This window comes from Atheta coriaria, unplaced genomic scaffold (genome assembly GCF_025399875.1).
Source record: "Atheta coriaria isolate IRGN ID8LTWV9N9 unplaced genomic scaffold, Caltech_Dcor_3.1 hic_scaffold_5_pilon, whole genome shotgun sequence".
Lineage (NCBI taxonomy): Eukaryota > Metazoa > Arthropoda > Insecta > Coleoptera > Staphylinidae > Dalotia > Dalotia coriaria.
In genome coordinates this window covers 7,687,832-7,704,026 of record NW_027045447.1, presented here as the reverse complement: position 1 = coordinate 7,704,026, position 16,195 = coordinate 7,687,832, and the positions used below count along the sequence as shown (strand labels likewise).

At 43.7% G+C, this 16,195-nt stretch overlaps 1 protein-coding gene across 1 annotated transcript in view; it reads left to right on the top strand.

The window, feature by feature from the left end:
- Positions 1-16,195, top strand: part of LOC135793002 (brain tumor protein-like) — a 47,564-nt gene that overhangs the window by 25,933 nt on the left and 5,436 nt on the right.

Here is a 16,195-nt window from a genome sequence, read left to right as displayed (position 1 = left end):
GTGCTCACACGAGCGGCGGACGTTTTCGTTTTCATTTTCGCGACACACATCTGCTTCCTGTGCGAGTAAAAACTCTCCGCGAAGAAGGCGCGTGCCGCACGTTCGATCAACATCTTAACCGCATAACGGAAGCAAAAAGCTTCACTTTCTTGAGTGTTTGTGTGTGTGCTTTGCGAGCGCGCTTCTCAATCTCATTCCAAAATTCCTCATTTGATTCCATTCTCTGGCAGCCGCGTCGCGAACTTTTGCTTTTCGCGTTGATTTATCGCCGTCGTCTAAGCGTGACGATTCCGTAAGTCGGACAATTTTTACGCGTTCATTTTTTGTGCATTTTGAGCCTGTTCCTCGCTCGAATCTCAGCGTTGACAAATTAAAACTTCCACGAGCCGCCTTCAAAGGGAGCATTTCCTATTTATATTAAGGATGAGACATTTTTCTTTCATCTCGTCAAGTCTTCAATTTCGAGCGGGAAATCGGACTTTGAATAAAAGATTTTTTAGTTGGAAAAATCAACGTTTTTTGTGAGTTATTTTGGTAGTGATTAGGTGATAATTCACCACTCGGGGGCGTAAGAAATTCGACTGGAATCTATTGCTATTTATAGCGATACGTTTCCGCAATAGATTATCAACGACCATCTGTGGCACAGTGAGCAGTGAGGGCGCGGAAAGATTGATCAATCACATGCGTTCTTACTAACATCCCTTCGGAGAGTCGCTCAATATTTATTCATATCCGCATATGACTAGGCGAACCTTTCCTGGGAATTCTTCTGAGTAATCGCAAACCGGAAAACACGCACAACCTGCGAAATAATGAACGAAACAAAAGTTTTTCCACAGGTGGGAATATTAGCCACTAATGGAACATTTCTTTCTTTTGATGAAAATTATACAAGTTTGTAGTTAACTTGTATTTCTTCCCGTCTTGATATTAATGATGCATCAGCGTGCGTTGGCCGTCTGGCGATAAATGCACCCCTCCCACTCGACGACTGCAGGTCCTGCAGGAGGGGTGGCGTTATGCACTCGTCTAGACTGCAGACGCACCGCCGCACCGCAGGAAGGAATATCTCCGTTCACAGTTGAGTCTGGGGGAAGGCGAACGGGCGGCGGCGTGCATACGTGTGCGCGTCGTGTCGATCAATAATATGGGTGTACCGAACGGAACGTGCGGGCGGCGTGGCGCGTCGCCGACGCCGACGTCGACGTCGACGCTGGCGCGCGCGACGCAAACAAACAAACAAATCCAATTATAAACGATGGGAAGCGGCGGCGGCACAGTGCGCGGCCGCACGCAGCGCACCACTATCTTTGTTTATGTTGAAATTATTTACAATTTAAATCATCATCGAATGCGCGTGAAATTTTCCACTCAAACTAATGCGCCACGACGGTCGCGAGGACCGCCGCCTTCGCGGCCGAGTGAAAATAAGTAAAAATCAACAAGTGCGCTGTTTTGTTAGTCGCCTACGGGCGGCGGCGGCAACGGTCGAGACGCGCGATTAATCGATCGCCAACTACGCACAATAGGCTTTTGTTGCATATAACCCCCGGACCTGTACAAAATCAAGTTGTTTATGTAGCTGAATGTATACGGACTTTTTAAGGTCATATGCTAAGGGTAGAGATTAAAAATTTATTATAATTGGGTTTAGTTAATTTAGTTTATACGTGTTGAAACATGTTTTTAACCGGAAACGTAACAAGAACATTAGTTAAATGCAGAAATTTATAATTTCAACAAATACAAATCTTGAAGGATTAGTTTTACCACAAGATTGGAATTCTAGTTACTTTCAAGTGTTTCGAATGAAGTTTTTAGCTTAAAATTCAGGGAAAATTTTGGCTAAAAGTGGAAATTCGTAATTTCCTGTAATGAGTTCAATAGAAAGAGAATGTATACACGAAAATTTAAGAGTTTTGCAAGTGAAATTGGCAACCGAAAGTAATTTAAAGTTGACTAAAGGAAATCGTCGCTTAAAGACTTTGAAATGTTTAGAAATTTCTTTTGTTCCAGTGGTTGTGCTGTCGTTTTTGTTGTTTTTCCTAACTGGTCGGGGCTTGGCAACAAGTTCGCTCGTATTTTTAGCTAGACGCGAACGTTTTCCATCAGTTTTCGATCATTCGACACGCGCCGCACGATCGAGTGGCGCGCGAGGCGCGAATTTACGCCGGATTCAAATGCGCTTTATAAGTTTATTGCACCGCGCGACGTGCGGGTGTGCGTATCTTTGCGTGCGTGTGTTGGAAGTTGGAGAGAAAGAAGGACCGTCGAGGAGAGCTCACGGTCAATATCATATCTCGTCGCGCATGTAGCAAAGCGGTGCTGGCCGCGGCCGCGCGCCGGAGACGTCCGGTGTTTGTAAACAATGAACAAAGAACCGACGCGCGGCCGATGTCGGTGTGGGTGTGGGTGGGAAATGACTATTCGAGCTTAAAACTCGAGCTTTCATGGTCATGCCCATCACGGCCCATCCAAACAGGTCAACAGCCGAAGGAGTTGTGTGTGGAGTTTGTTATTGAAAATAAAAAATGAAAGACGCGCGTTTGATTAAATAAAGATGCGTTTTGGAAAAATGTGATAATTCTCCGCCGAAGTTGTATCTGCGAGGGTGCTGTGGGGCAAATAGGGGGTGATTCTGGTCTGGTTCGATACGCATTCCGGGCGTCGGCGGGGGTCGTCGGGGCTGAAGAGAGAGCCGCGGCTGGCTGGCGTCCCCACCTCTCATGGCGCATGGAGCCGCGCGCTCACCTCCGCGCGCGCTCTCTCGCCACCCCACCTCCGCCGGCCCGGCGCTGGCTGGCTGGCTGGTTGCCGCTGCCGGCTCATTGTGCCGCGGTTTTCCTTCACGGACGCATCGCACCGAGAGATACGTGAGTGAGTGTCGCGCTGCGCCCAGACGCCAGCCGCCGACGGCGGACAATAACAAAGAGGCAGCAACGTGCGCCGCGTCGCAACAAACCAAAAATTTATCGACACTTGTGAATGTTACATCGTATTTAAACATCTATATACCCACTTTTACTTGTTGTGTTGTTCGACTCTTAATAAAAATAATAAAAACAATACCGTAACTTTAACAAAAAAAATAGTAAACACTATTCGTAAATAATTGTCGTCGCGAGTGTTCTTGCCTCTTCGCCGGCTCAACGTCGCCGTCCCCACACACACATTGGATTGGATCACATTTACTATTTCGGCGACTGCGATTTACTTATTACCTTAGGATCGCATGGCGACTCAAAGGTGAGGTGCACTTTATTGCGGATTATACGCGCTGAAGAGCGAACGCGTGGTGTGTGTTGTGTGTGGTGGCCTGCCAGCCAGCAGCAGGCTGGGAGTGCGTGTGAATGTTGTCTATCGGCGGGTCGGCGCGCATCGCGTCGACGGATATGAAAGATAAAAGCAGAAAAGTCTCCCATATGTCATTGAAACTCGCGCGCGCGATGCCAGCTGAAAACGCACAGAGCCCGAGAGTCAACACTCGCTGCCAGGGCGCATTGATCCCGCGATTCCAGGCATATATTCGACTTTTATTGCTTTCCCATTCGTTAAGTCTGCAAATACACGAATACAGCCACTAGATTCATGCGATATCTTTCAAAACACGCGAAAAAAACAACCAGCAGCTTACTTTTAGATGCCGATTCGTATTAATTTTAATGCATGTGGCGGCAGCGAAGTGATCCCGAAAGTTATTTATTCATTAATTATTTATGTTGGAGCAACAGGCTATAATAATATTTTTGGTATGATTCAGACACTTTTGCCACGCTCCTATAACCTTGTAAGATATTTTTCGTCGCGAATTTTTTGCCTTGTAAAACCCACGTAATTCATTTCCTATTTGTTTCGAATGCGTCGACCAAGTTTCGATTTCATTAGTGGGATTAGAGTGAAATGTACGTGGAGTATGGTGGTCGGAGGTTTCCTGTTCCGAAAACATATGCGAGCTGAATGTGAGAATAGCAAATGTTGCCGGTGTCGGACGAAACTTGTATTTACTTACCAACATCGCCCATATCACTTTCAATTCGAGCACGAAGCGAGAACGCTGCTTGTTCGCATGTATAGCATCTACAGGGTGTTTATTTTCCTATTCATTTTTTTCTGTTCTGTTCTCTATGGTGTGTTGCCTTCAACCGCCATGTAAGTATCGCGCCATGTGCTCGTTCGGCAACACGTCGGTGTTTCGTCATTCTGCTACTATATGTATAAACAAAATACATCAACGAAATAATCGAAAGTAAGCAGAATAAAAATATTACAACAAAAAAAAAATTGACGGCGTCGACGGTTTGCCAAACAAAACACGCCTTATTTGTTCAATTAAAGGTACAGCACACATGCATGCATTGAGCGCAGAACAAAAACTATTAAAATGTCACCAGTGTGTGTCGATGTAGGTAATTTGTTTGTCAAGTTTAGTCATCCAGGTTTTGTGATTATCGCGACGTTGTTCCTGACTGCCCTGCTGCTGGTTTGCATGCAGTGATGATAAGTAGCCGAACATTTATTTACTCCTCTCTGTGTGTGTGTGTATGTGCATTGCGATGTTGTTTATTTTATTATGGCGGTGACGATAATGATTTACAGTTTCGGCGGCTTTCATCGCCCTGACATGAAATTAACAAAAAATAATTTACTCACGCTTTTCATTGGCGAGTGTTTACATTTGCACTTGATTTCTAACAAAATTGTGCGTGTTTAATCGACTTGTGAGAATATTGTGAAAACTATAATAATGTCAAGCAGCGTCCTGGCCTTGATTCTAGACGAGTCGGTGAACTTTTGCACGAATCTTGTAAATTCAACGAACAATTAGAAGGAAGCGAATTTATATTCGTTGCCTAAAAGATGTTCTCAAATGATATCCAACGTGTGCCAGATTAGATTTACGTAAGTAGTGACATTTCTGCGCGCGTAATTGTAAGAAGTAATGCGCGATGGCATTACGAAATGTGATCCGATATGAGAAAGTCATTTTTTGCATCGCAACCAACACCAACACACACATTGGACGGCGTAATAGTCATTATATACGCATTATAGCATTGTCACCGTATCCATGAGAGAATGGGAATGCGAACGAGAATGAGAAATCTGTTACGGTTAGAAAATAATCGGCTCAATGCTAGCACCGACTGATCTTTTTTACGCTGTTTTGTCTCACGCCGCAAAAGCAAAGTCGATTTCGTGCCCAATAAGGAAATTATCGTCAAGGTTGCGCGCGGTTTTACTTTCGCGAGAAGACACCGCAATAAAACGTAAAATCCTTGTACCCAAACACTGGAATAATCGAGCCAAAGTCTTATACAGTGCGAGACAATAATCATTTTTAAAATTACACTCACTCGTGTGTGTGTGTTCACTTTGCGTCTCGATTAGACCGTCGTTCCACACTTGTTGCTCACACAGGTAAATTGTCAGTTATTGGCCGATAGTGTAAATTCACAATTTCGTGCGTCGCTGGCATTCGAAGCGATTGATGATGAATTAAAGTGCATCGTTTGTTCCCGGTGCTTAATCGAACGCGAAGGCAGCTGACGATTACGATTGCGCCAGGTGGTTTCCAATTCGTAACGAATTTTCCATTGTTCTGCGCGCGCGCTCTGTAATTATGTTGTGTAAATTGTAACGAGTAACGAATATTTTTCCTCGATGGCGCGTCGGGTTAAATAATAATAAAAAACACAGTTGCGCTTTGTCTTTCGCGCGTCGGGCTGAAAACTTTTCCAACTTTGGCCGTAAATTCGTGCGGAAAGCGGAAAACTACTTCCGCTGCTTTTAATATATAGTTACTATGCGAACAATGAGTATCCAGCTCTTGAAAATGTTGAATTGCGTGAATCATACACAAATGTGTAATGCACACACGTTTGAATTTTTCTTATGAATCATGTTTCCTTGCGCCTGCCTGCCTGTTCGATAGATGGTTGGCGTTTTCAGTGTCTGCGGTTTACTTTCTTGAGTTAACATTTAACTTTTGCTTTCGTCTGACTGAGGAGGAGTAGTAGTCGGTTGAACGTTTTTGTGCGATGGCGGCGAGGCCATCATCCAAGTCGGATTTGTCCGCCGAGCAGCAGCTAAAGTCTTGTAGTGTGTGTATGTGTTTGAGTGTTGACCTTGGTCAATTTACAAAAGTCTGCCTGCCAGCAGTAGTGGCGGCCGCAGGTTGTTCACCTGCCACGTTTTTTTTACGTGCGCCTTTGAATTATTTACGTTTTTAGCATTCAGCGTGCGAATGCGAACTTGAAACTATTTTATAATTAAGGCAATTTGTACGAAATAGTTTTTAAACGCATGACAACTATCATGCGCTTGTTAGTGTCGTTGCGCTAGAGGATATGTGTGATTGTGCGGCGCGTGATGCCCGACGAAATTCCGGAAACCGAGGGTGTCGATGCCTGGCCCGTTCCATCTTTTTTATCTGATACGCCTCGCCTCGCATCGTCGCTGCTAATGACAGATAGTCGTTTGTTGTCGCGCTCCTCTCCCACATCGCACCGCGCGACACAAATATTTATCCCATTGATGCGAGGAGTGTGAGGCTAAGCTAAGCAATCGCGCTGATTAGACACGCGAAAAATCGATGCGCGATGCCATCGGTTATTAATATTATTATATTCGGCTTTGGCGTGTGAAAATCGCCGGGAAAGTTCGCGGTGGCGGCTGAAAGCTCGAGGGGATATGCGTAGTTGTGACCCAGATTTTATTATCTGCTTACGTTCGGCGCGCGCGATTGGGAAAAACATCACTGCTTGCATTGCTTATCTATAAATACGTATTTATAGCTTTTCCATTTAACGCGAATTTGCGCGCCTGCGACCGCCACTCGATCCGAAAGCGTTTTCTGATAGACTTCACACGCGCCACGTGTGAGGAAATTTCCACCGGCGCTTTTTTATTTTTATGTTCTCTTCATTAACTCGCTCGATGATTGAAAATTTAAATTTTACTTGCTTTACTTAAATTGTACTTGTCGACATTTTCGGTAATAAAGCTAAGTTTAGATGGATATACGCTGGTTGGGTCGTCTGAAGCGGAGTCTCAAGGTCGAAGCTTCGAAACCTTTTCTTCTTTCCTCCGGAGCGCACACCGAAGAAAAAAACCTGCTTGATCTCGGTGTGCGTACCTGACGCGCATTATTACACGCCGCTTCCAGACGCAGGTAGACGCGCGCATTACAACCAGAGCCAACTCGAGCACGAAGCCTCAAGACTCGTCGAGAGTTTCGTCTGTGCGCTCTGTTTGTGTGCTTATCGCAACATAGCATCGCCGAGAAGTTTGTAATATCACGGGAATGCGGGCCGCGCGAGTTGTGGATTCGTGGTCAATATGCCTCGGAAATTTCGATTGCTCCCTGGAACTGGAACTCCTCTGAGCTTGACTCACATCGACATACGAGTGTTGGGCTGGTATGCGTTAGCAAAACATTGACGTATACTCAATTACTGCACAACTCCACGCAGACACTCGACTACCACCTCTTGATTTCAATCCATTTGGACCGTTAATTAAATTTCATTGATCAAAATTCATTTAGGATTATCTTTGTGGGCACTCGTAGGGACTCCGAGGGTCAAGTGGTTGGTTTTGACGCGTAAACAACTTTTCGAAGTCGTTCGCATTTGTGGCGCTATAAGTAGTATCATTAGAATGGAAATTTACGAGATAATTAACTTGAACGCGTGTGGGCGGAAGTAGATGTCTGAAGTCGCACCCTAACCGTGGTAATACTTAATCAGTTGTAATTTTGAAACGAAAAGAGCTAAAACGCTCGTTTCTTTTGATTCTTTTTCGTGCAGGTAGATAAAAATTTGTTTCAAGGTACCATCTTATGTTTATTGACTGGAAAATTTCATTTCTAACGGATATTTTTTAGATATTTTTAAATTACGTAATTTTTAAAACAAAATTAGTATTTTTACATTTGCGGCGTATAAAAATTAAGTTTTAAACAATCGGTATGTTATATCACTAAGCGTGTAATAGTTTCATTTTACACACTTAAAATTTGAGCTGTTTGTAATAATTTCAATTTAATTGCTTTCTCTCCGTTGGCGCAATTACTGTGTGTTTTGATTGTCGCTGGTTTTGGAAATTAATTCAAGCGTGCTTGAGTGGTATTAACATTAAGATCGCTGTGCTTGAACATTCCAGAGATTAAATATTTATTAGCGCACGTACCCAGCAGTGCAATATCTATATATGTGAATGTGTACATTGGTAAAAGTACACACATGCCGAAAAGCGACGATTGTAAAGCTTGTTCCGCTGTTTTCTAAGCCCTTGCGAGTTTACCACTTTACAACTGTTTACATTTACGCTCACACTTATTACGCGCATCAGCCTTATCACTTCAAAGAAAGCGACCGCCGCACGCCGCTTGGATTATTAATAATTCTCACAGCAGCGCCACTGGATGCATGTGTATTGCGTTCTGGGTAACAATGCGCCGCATCAGCTCAATCAGCTCATCCGTGATTAATTCAGAAATATGCGAATGCGAACGGATGCAGAGAGAAGTATGCGATGCATGTGCACTGCGCGCGCCGAGTGCGAGTGACCTTCGACGTTCCGTGGTGTGATGCAAAATCGTGCGCGCATCTGGTGCGTCTCTGGCGTCGGGATGCTGGCCGATCTTTAAATATCTCGTGCATTGGCCTCCGACAACGAACATTGAATGAACCGCCATGCGCTTGCGACGACGCTACTTATCAACTCAAAAAAAGCGCTGATATTTTTAGCCACAACAAACGAAATTCGAATATCAGGCGAAAAAAACAAATTGCACATTAAATATTGATGCAGTATATGTGTGCACACCAAGTAGCGACATTCACTTAATTGTTTTCTTATCGGCGATGTTTACATTCGGGGGCTTTTTGTTGTTTTCGATATGAAAATCAAGAGTGCATTGCAATTCAGTATGGTGCAGGCGTACGTGTAGCGTTGTTGTGTTACGATTATTAATTTTAATCTACAAGAAGTAAGTTTTTTTTTTGTTTTACGTCGAGATTTATGTTGCGTTTGTCGCGTTTTGTTGGTGATCTTACTCGTCGCTTCTTTGTTCATTTCAAGGCCGGCGTCGTCCGTTGGCCGCGCCGCTAATGAAATAAAATGCACGCAGGAGTCACCTTCAATTCGAATCGCAAGTGATGGGTGAATGCACTAATAACATCTTGTACCAAATTTGTCCCTTAACTTAGAAAGATGTAGTGTGTTGTGTTTTATCACTGGAATAATGCATGTTTTTCGTTATTTTCTTGAGTTTTTGCACGCGCCGAGAAAGGAATATTTTTGAGGCAGCCGAGCGTGACGTTCCCGCGCGTCTCTCCGGGCGGCGAACAAAGACTTGTTATGTCGTCGTCGTTGGGCGTCCCTCGCTCGACCTGCCAAGTGCAATGGTTCACTGTGCTCACAACAACCGCACAACAAACTTGCAGTTGCACACTTGTGTGTATCTACTCTACACGCAAGTGCATTTCAATTTCGTCCAATTACGGCGCTTCTGCAGACAAACGGATCCTTTGTCCTAAGTCTAAACGTCTGTTTTTGATCCGGCGACTCGAAAATGAACTTGAACTCGTCCCCTTTTCTCCCGAATCTATTCTAATCCTGCGATGACGTTTTCTGTTTACAGTTTACGCTTTTGCTAGCAGCGCGGCTGCCGAAAAGCGAATTTCGGTGCGCGTCGTGTGCGCTTCTAAAAATATTTTCACATTTTCATCAGCGTGTGCACACAACACACTTTCGTGCGTGAGTGTTGTGCGTGTTTGTGAGTAAAGCCTGAATGATCTTCGGTTCGATGCGGTTGGCACAGCCAGCTGATTTATCACGGGGCCGCGCCGCCGCCGCCACCGACGCCGACGATTTCATCTTTGAACCGCGGACAACGCGCACGACCAAACAAACAACATGTGTTTTCTTTTTTGATATTCGTGTGTGTGTGTGTGAATGCCTCCTGTTTGTGTATGTTGTGTTTCGCAACCATTTTGTTTTATATTCAGTATATTTATTGTGTTTCCTCTTGTTGCAGGTACGTTGTTCGTTGATCAAATGTTGTACGGGTAAACACGCGTGTAGGTAAATGGAACTTAAAACAATTAAATTCCAAGCTACATATTTCTGTGAGTATCAAAGGAGAATGTTTGTTTTTTGGCCACAATGACTATTTGCATGGCTCACAGTGGTCGCTAAATATTTTATTGAACTTCATACAATATCATACAGCATAATTCTCTATGCGTCACAAGCATTCATTTGAATCACGCGCGCTGCTAATCAACTTCATTTTGTGATAGTGACAAAAATTTATTTTTTGCTTTTCTAGTTAGATTGCATTTACTTAAAAATCTAATACGATCTTGACCACAATTAGCTTCAGTAAATGTTTTACTTTTGATTGTTTCATCGATATGTTTTGTTTTTTTGTATTTTACGCGACGAGTCATGAGGCACAACACGACATGTCTAGACACTCAATTCCGTACGGTATACGCACACGATGCAACCGGGTGAGAGGCGCGCTCGCATTTTATTTTTATAAACATACACAACACAACAGCAGAATGATATCGCTTAATCGCCGCGACGCGTCTCGCGATGCACGCGACACCGACGCGGACATAAACCCGTCGCTCGTTAACTTATCAGTCGGAGAATCCTCAAGATTGATAATGAACGCGTCGGCGACACTCGAAAAGCTAATTTTAGTTGTCCTAGGTCGCCGCCGACATTCATCAATAAAACACAATCAAACGATGTGTTTTTTAATTGTAATTGCTTGATTGCTTTACATCAGCCACGCCTAAAAATACGTATTTGCGTTTCTTATCGCCGGGGCTTATCGAAATTTAACGAATATCTGGAGATTTTACAATATATGTTTGTGTGTCGCGTAATCTTTTCCAATAAATTCGTTTACCGTTGTGGCACATATCGAATATAATGTGCAATTTGATTTTCTCGTGTTTTTAAGTTGATGGAAATATTCAGCGTTTTTTAATTGATTTAACGACGACGCTCGCCCGCATTTCATGCGTACTGTTTAGACTCTCTGGGTTATATTTATACGAAAACGCGCCGCCGCACATGTGTCAATAATTGCCGGCTTTGTAATGAGTACATTGACCGATTACTTTCATATGTACAAGTTACGCATTATTTCAACTACATCTTAAATTTTCGATCGTCGCAGCAGCAGCAGCAGAGTTGAAAAACAACGTTTGAACGCACCAAGTGTCCGGGATTGTTTCATGTCGATCGTCAATTGTTTGTTTAGGCGAAGAGTGTTTTTCATCATCGAGATGACGGCCAGTAGCGTAAACAAACTGATGGAAATAAGCTATGTGCAAGTGCTTGACTTGCAACATGGACAAATATACTTAGAAAATCTAGGGTTGCCAACTGTTTCGGTGGAAAAAATGTGCGGTTTTATGCGTGCGGGTCTTTTGATCTTTTGGTCACCCTGTAGGTTTGTTTTATTTCCAAGATATAGTGCAACAGTGCAGAATGTGGATGATCTCATTTGCTAGCCAAGCAGTTCAAGCGTGTTGATGCATTTTCATTAGGAAGTTGAATGCACTTTGCTAAAGCAAAAAAGTGAAACATAATCACGAATAAAAAAATTCAATTTGCGTCGTGTTTAAGATTTCTTCTCCCGACGGAGTAATGGGCCTCGGTTTCTTCGTCGGTTTACAGGCCCTTTGGCTGTTGCTTACCGGCGAGTTTGTAAAAGCGCTGTACGCACATTAATCTTCTTTTGACACCGAAAATGGGTCATCCTTCCTTCTCAGCCGGGGCGCGTTGCTCCTCGGTCAGAAAATGCAACATTGATCTTTTTTTGTGTAATGCTCTCGGCGTGTGCAAAAAGGAGGCGTTTCGGTTTTTGCGTCTCGGTTTACGAGGTGGTATGTATTCTATTCGGAACTAACTTTTCGTTAAAAGGCCCTCTTGGGCAAAAGCTCGGCGTAACATTTTGACCCGGTGCTGCTACGCTACCTTTTTCTCTCCGGCATTAAATTCGAATTATTCATGCTTCTGGAGCTGTAAATGGTCAGAAGAATGCGCCCTCGAACAAGTTCCTAGAGACAATTATCTTACCACTTTATGTAGCAACCAAGATTTAACGATTTTTGCAGCTCAATTTCCACCGGAAACGTCTTGAGATTTGCACGTGGTGCACAAATGTTGAGGCGTTATGAGATGAATTAACGAGACTGTTAGGCGATGGTGATGACGTGTACATCATGTCTGTCACGAGTTTCGTAAATTGGAGCTTGTTGCGCGAAACCTTTCTCTTTCTTTGCAGAACACGCCGTGTGTTTTCTTCTAACAACGAAATTTCGTTGACGCAACTTTGGTACACTCTAGTTCCTCTCTGACATTCGCCGCCACTCGTAAAACTCTGCGCGCGTTTAATTGCGAAATTAAAGAATATAATTACATGACATGAGCATACCCCGAATTATTTCAAACTTTTAACATTAACGCGCTCCCAACGGCGCCGACGGTGGAAATTCATTTTTCGTGCAACGGTCGTGAAAAACGTAATTTACTCCCCCGGTGGTGGTGTGGTGCGTGCGGTGTGACCACATAGCGCTGCGTCGCACGAAGGAAATTTGACGAGGGAAGGCAACGAGATGAGGTTTTGATGCGCTCCCGAAACTGGCAATTTGAGGAGCTTGTTTATGACGCGAGCATCAAACGCACGACGAATGTTTCGACGTTTTACATTTGCACCATGCTTCTTTATGGCCGCTCTATTAACTCGTATCTTTTTTCACCCTCTGCGCTTTCGACGACGACGGGGAAATTGTTTTGTTTAGTCGATAATATTTTCCTAAAAGACGCAATACCCAATCGCACGCGATCCCAGCAAAGATTTTAAATCGCAATTTTCATTTCGTTGTGAATATGTTTGTGATGCAACGACTTTCGTTCTCGACTTGCCTCGTTATCAAACGAAAGTAAAAGCATTTAGCCACCTACTCGCGAGCGTCGAGCTGCGAAACAGCTTTCGTTAATAACTGTAAAATCGTGCCTCTCCTTGTATACCACCACAGACAACCACAACCATGTGTGGTGTCTGATGCGAGGAATTCAAAGTTCGAACGGACGGATGAAAGAGAGCGTTCGTTCTCTCAGCTGTTTGAGATTGCGCAATGCGCGAAGAAATTACACACACACACAAAAGATACTCTTGTGTGATCTTGTTCTGACTTGTTGCTTGCTTGCGCACTGCGGAATTAATTACTTTTGTTATTGCCTGCGAGATTATATCCAGAGAGTGGAGCAGAAAAAAAATTAATTCAGTCAACGCGGCGATGTGTTGACGTACATGTGAAGATCGAATAAAATCGTTACCATGCGGGAGGGTTTTGACGCAATCGTTATCCTTGAAATACTAAACGATCGCCACATTGCGTATTGTAATCGCGTCCAGCACAACACACTTGCGAAACCTTATGGTGCTTTTTTTTTCTACGTTGTTTGTTTTTGCACGCGTGTAACACAAAATCGATGTGACACACTGGTCCTGATTCATCAGCCGGAAAAATGGTATAAAGTTAATTAATTTTACGAAAACTAATCCACATTTGACTTTCACTTTTGTGCACAAGCGTGGCTGGAAAGTTTAATGTTATACACCCGCGCAATATGTGCCCAGATCAACATCTCTTGTTTAAGTACAATTATTACATCATTCATTTTGTGCGCAAAAAATTACATTCGCGCAGAAAATAAACAATTCGGATTTGCGGGTTAATTGCTTCAACAGTTTTTAATTTTTGAACTTTTAGTATAATATATTGTGAACGTACTCGTTTTGACATTTTACTTTTGGTGTATTGTTCTCGTTTCTTACATTGGGTTAGCATTGTCGAAGCCGGCACACCGGAGGATTACATGCTGGATCGGTTGTTGGCGATATTGCATAACACGGCGTGCTCGACGTTCGCGGCTCGGCATAACTCGAATTAAAGTGAAAGTGTGTGTACCATCTAATATCCACCTTGATCACCACACCGAACACTGCAGACGGACAGACAGCATGTTGCATAAACCAATACACAAGCCTATCTGACGTGCGAATTTTGAAAATTGCCAAATCTACACTATTTTCATCTACTCTAGTTTTTAGCCGCAAGCTGTTTGGGAGTTTATATGGTAATTTCCGGTGTCAAAATTCGGAGGAAAAAGTATCATTTTACACCGGCGTGGATTTTTTGTTTCGTTTGTTCGTTTCGCAAAGTTTGAATATTGTTGCGCCTCCTATTTCTTCAGCATCTTCTGCTCGCTGAGCTGCAGAGCTGAGCTCTCTCGCTCGCGTGCCGGTGTCCTTGATCGCTTTCTCGAACCGCATGTCCTACTTGCGATTAAGTAATACCGCACTGAGCTGTGTGCTCAGCGCTAACCGAGCGTAATATAATGAGTTATTACGCGAAAAGTGCGCAATTCACGACGAAACACAACGAAGACACGTTGCACGCTCGTGTAACACGAGCCGAATTTTCCGAATGTTTATCAACATTTTTGAGGTTTCACCACACCACAAATGCACAACACCGACGAATTGCTTGGGAATATAACATTCAAAACGTTTCTTTTTTTTTTCTGTTTCTTCTTCTCAAGTCTAGCAGCGGTTCTTTCTTACGAAGTTAAGAAACCAATTCGAAGGGTAGAATTTTTTACGGTGACAACGAACATTCTTGAGTAGCACCTCTTCTAGGTAACTGTCTGGCGAAGAGATGAGAAACGCATAGAATACTCAATGAGTAAATGGACATTAGTGCCAGCCAGGTAGAAGAGAGGTTTTCATCCCCTGTTTGATCATTTCCAGCGCACCTAGGCAGGTACCCATGACTGGCTGTTTTCACAAACCATTCAAGACCCTCAATACTCGTTCGCACACTAAAGAATTAAATGGAAATCTTATTCGATGATTGATTAAATCGAGCCGGAGCACACCGACAGCAACGAATTGTTTTGTGGCGCGCTTGGATGCGAGAAATTTCTCCACAGCGTGATGTGTGCTGAGAAAAAGTGGCGAACCGTAACCGTAAACGCATTATGTGTACGGATAGATGCGGGCGTCTAATTAAAGCCTCTCTCGGATGCTGGCGGCACACTCGCACGATGATGCAATGATGCTGGTAGAGTCCCTCCCGGTCGGACTCGTAAATTTTCGGTGCGTTTAAATTTACGAACGTCTCGCACCCCGGTTCGCTTCTGCAATGCGCCGGCTATATTTAATTGCATCAATTATAACGAAGCAATGACAGGTTAACACAGCCGAGGCGAGCAACTGAGCCAGCGAAACCTCTATAACACGATGATGAACTTCTTTCTTCAGCCTACCAGAAGATCGTTGTTTCCTTTTCGGGCTTTAACGTGGCAACGTCAAAATTGTGAAAATACCCCTCGTAAGGGCCGACAAACTAGTAGCAGCAGTGGTGCACGTTAGGGGATGTTTTCCCCCTCTTTCGCTCGCCGCCGCGCTCCTGACTAGTCTCGCATTAACATCTGTCGGAAATTTCGGTGCGTTTTCTTTGTCCGTGCACGTTGCAGCCAGGGCGAACGGAGAGGGTCGTGCCCGTGCTTCGGCGCCCTTTTTCCTTTTCGTGCTTTAGTACCGAACAGAACCAGCTATGAGCTGGAACTCGCGCGCGTTTCCTATCTATCAAACTCTCAACGTAACCGTATCGCGAATTATAGTGAAGTTTTAAACGAATTATTCTACAATTTCCACACAATAAATTAAAATTAATTGTTATACGAAGCATTGTGATGTTCAGTTACTTTACTGCTGCGATAGTAATTCTAAAGTGAGTGAGGTGATAACGTGCCTATTAGATGAATTAAATGCCTTCTTTATTATACTAACAAACGACTAATATTGTAAGTTATTGTTTAATTTATTACTAAACATTGCGCCATTTGCTTTTGTCTAAAGTTTTGGGATTGTTTTTTGCTCGTTGTGAACTTTTCTTTGTGTGTTTTCGTGCACGTGGCGCTATCTGGCGATCGTTGAGCTTTGTGAGTCATGCACAAAGCGCGCGCGCCCTTTCCACGGAGCGCTACAGGTAAATGGAGCAGGAAAATTTTCCGCTTTTCCGTGTCGTAGTTGTCACGCGTAGTTTCCGTGAATTTCGCACACGGCAATATCGATTCGACGCAATTAAAG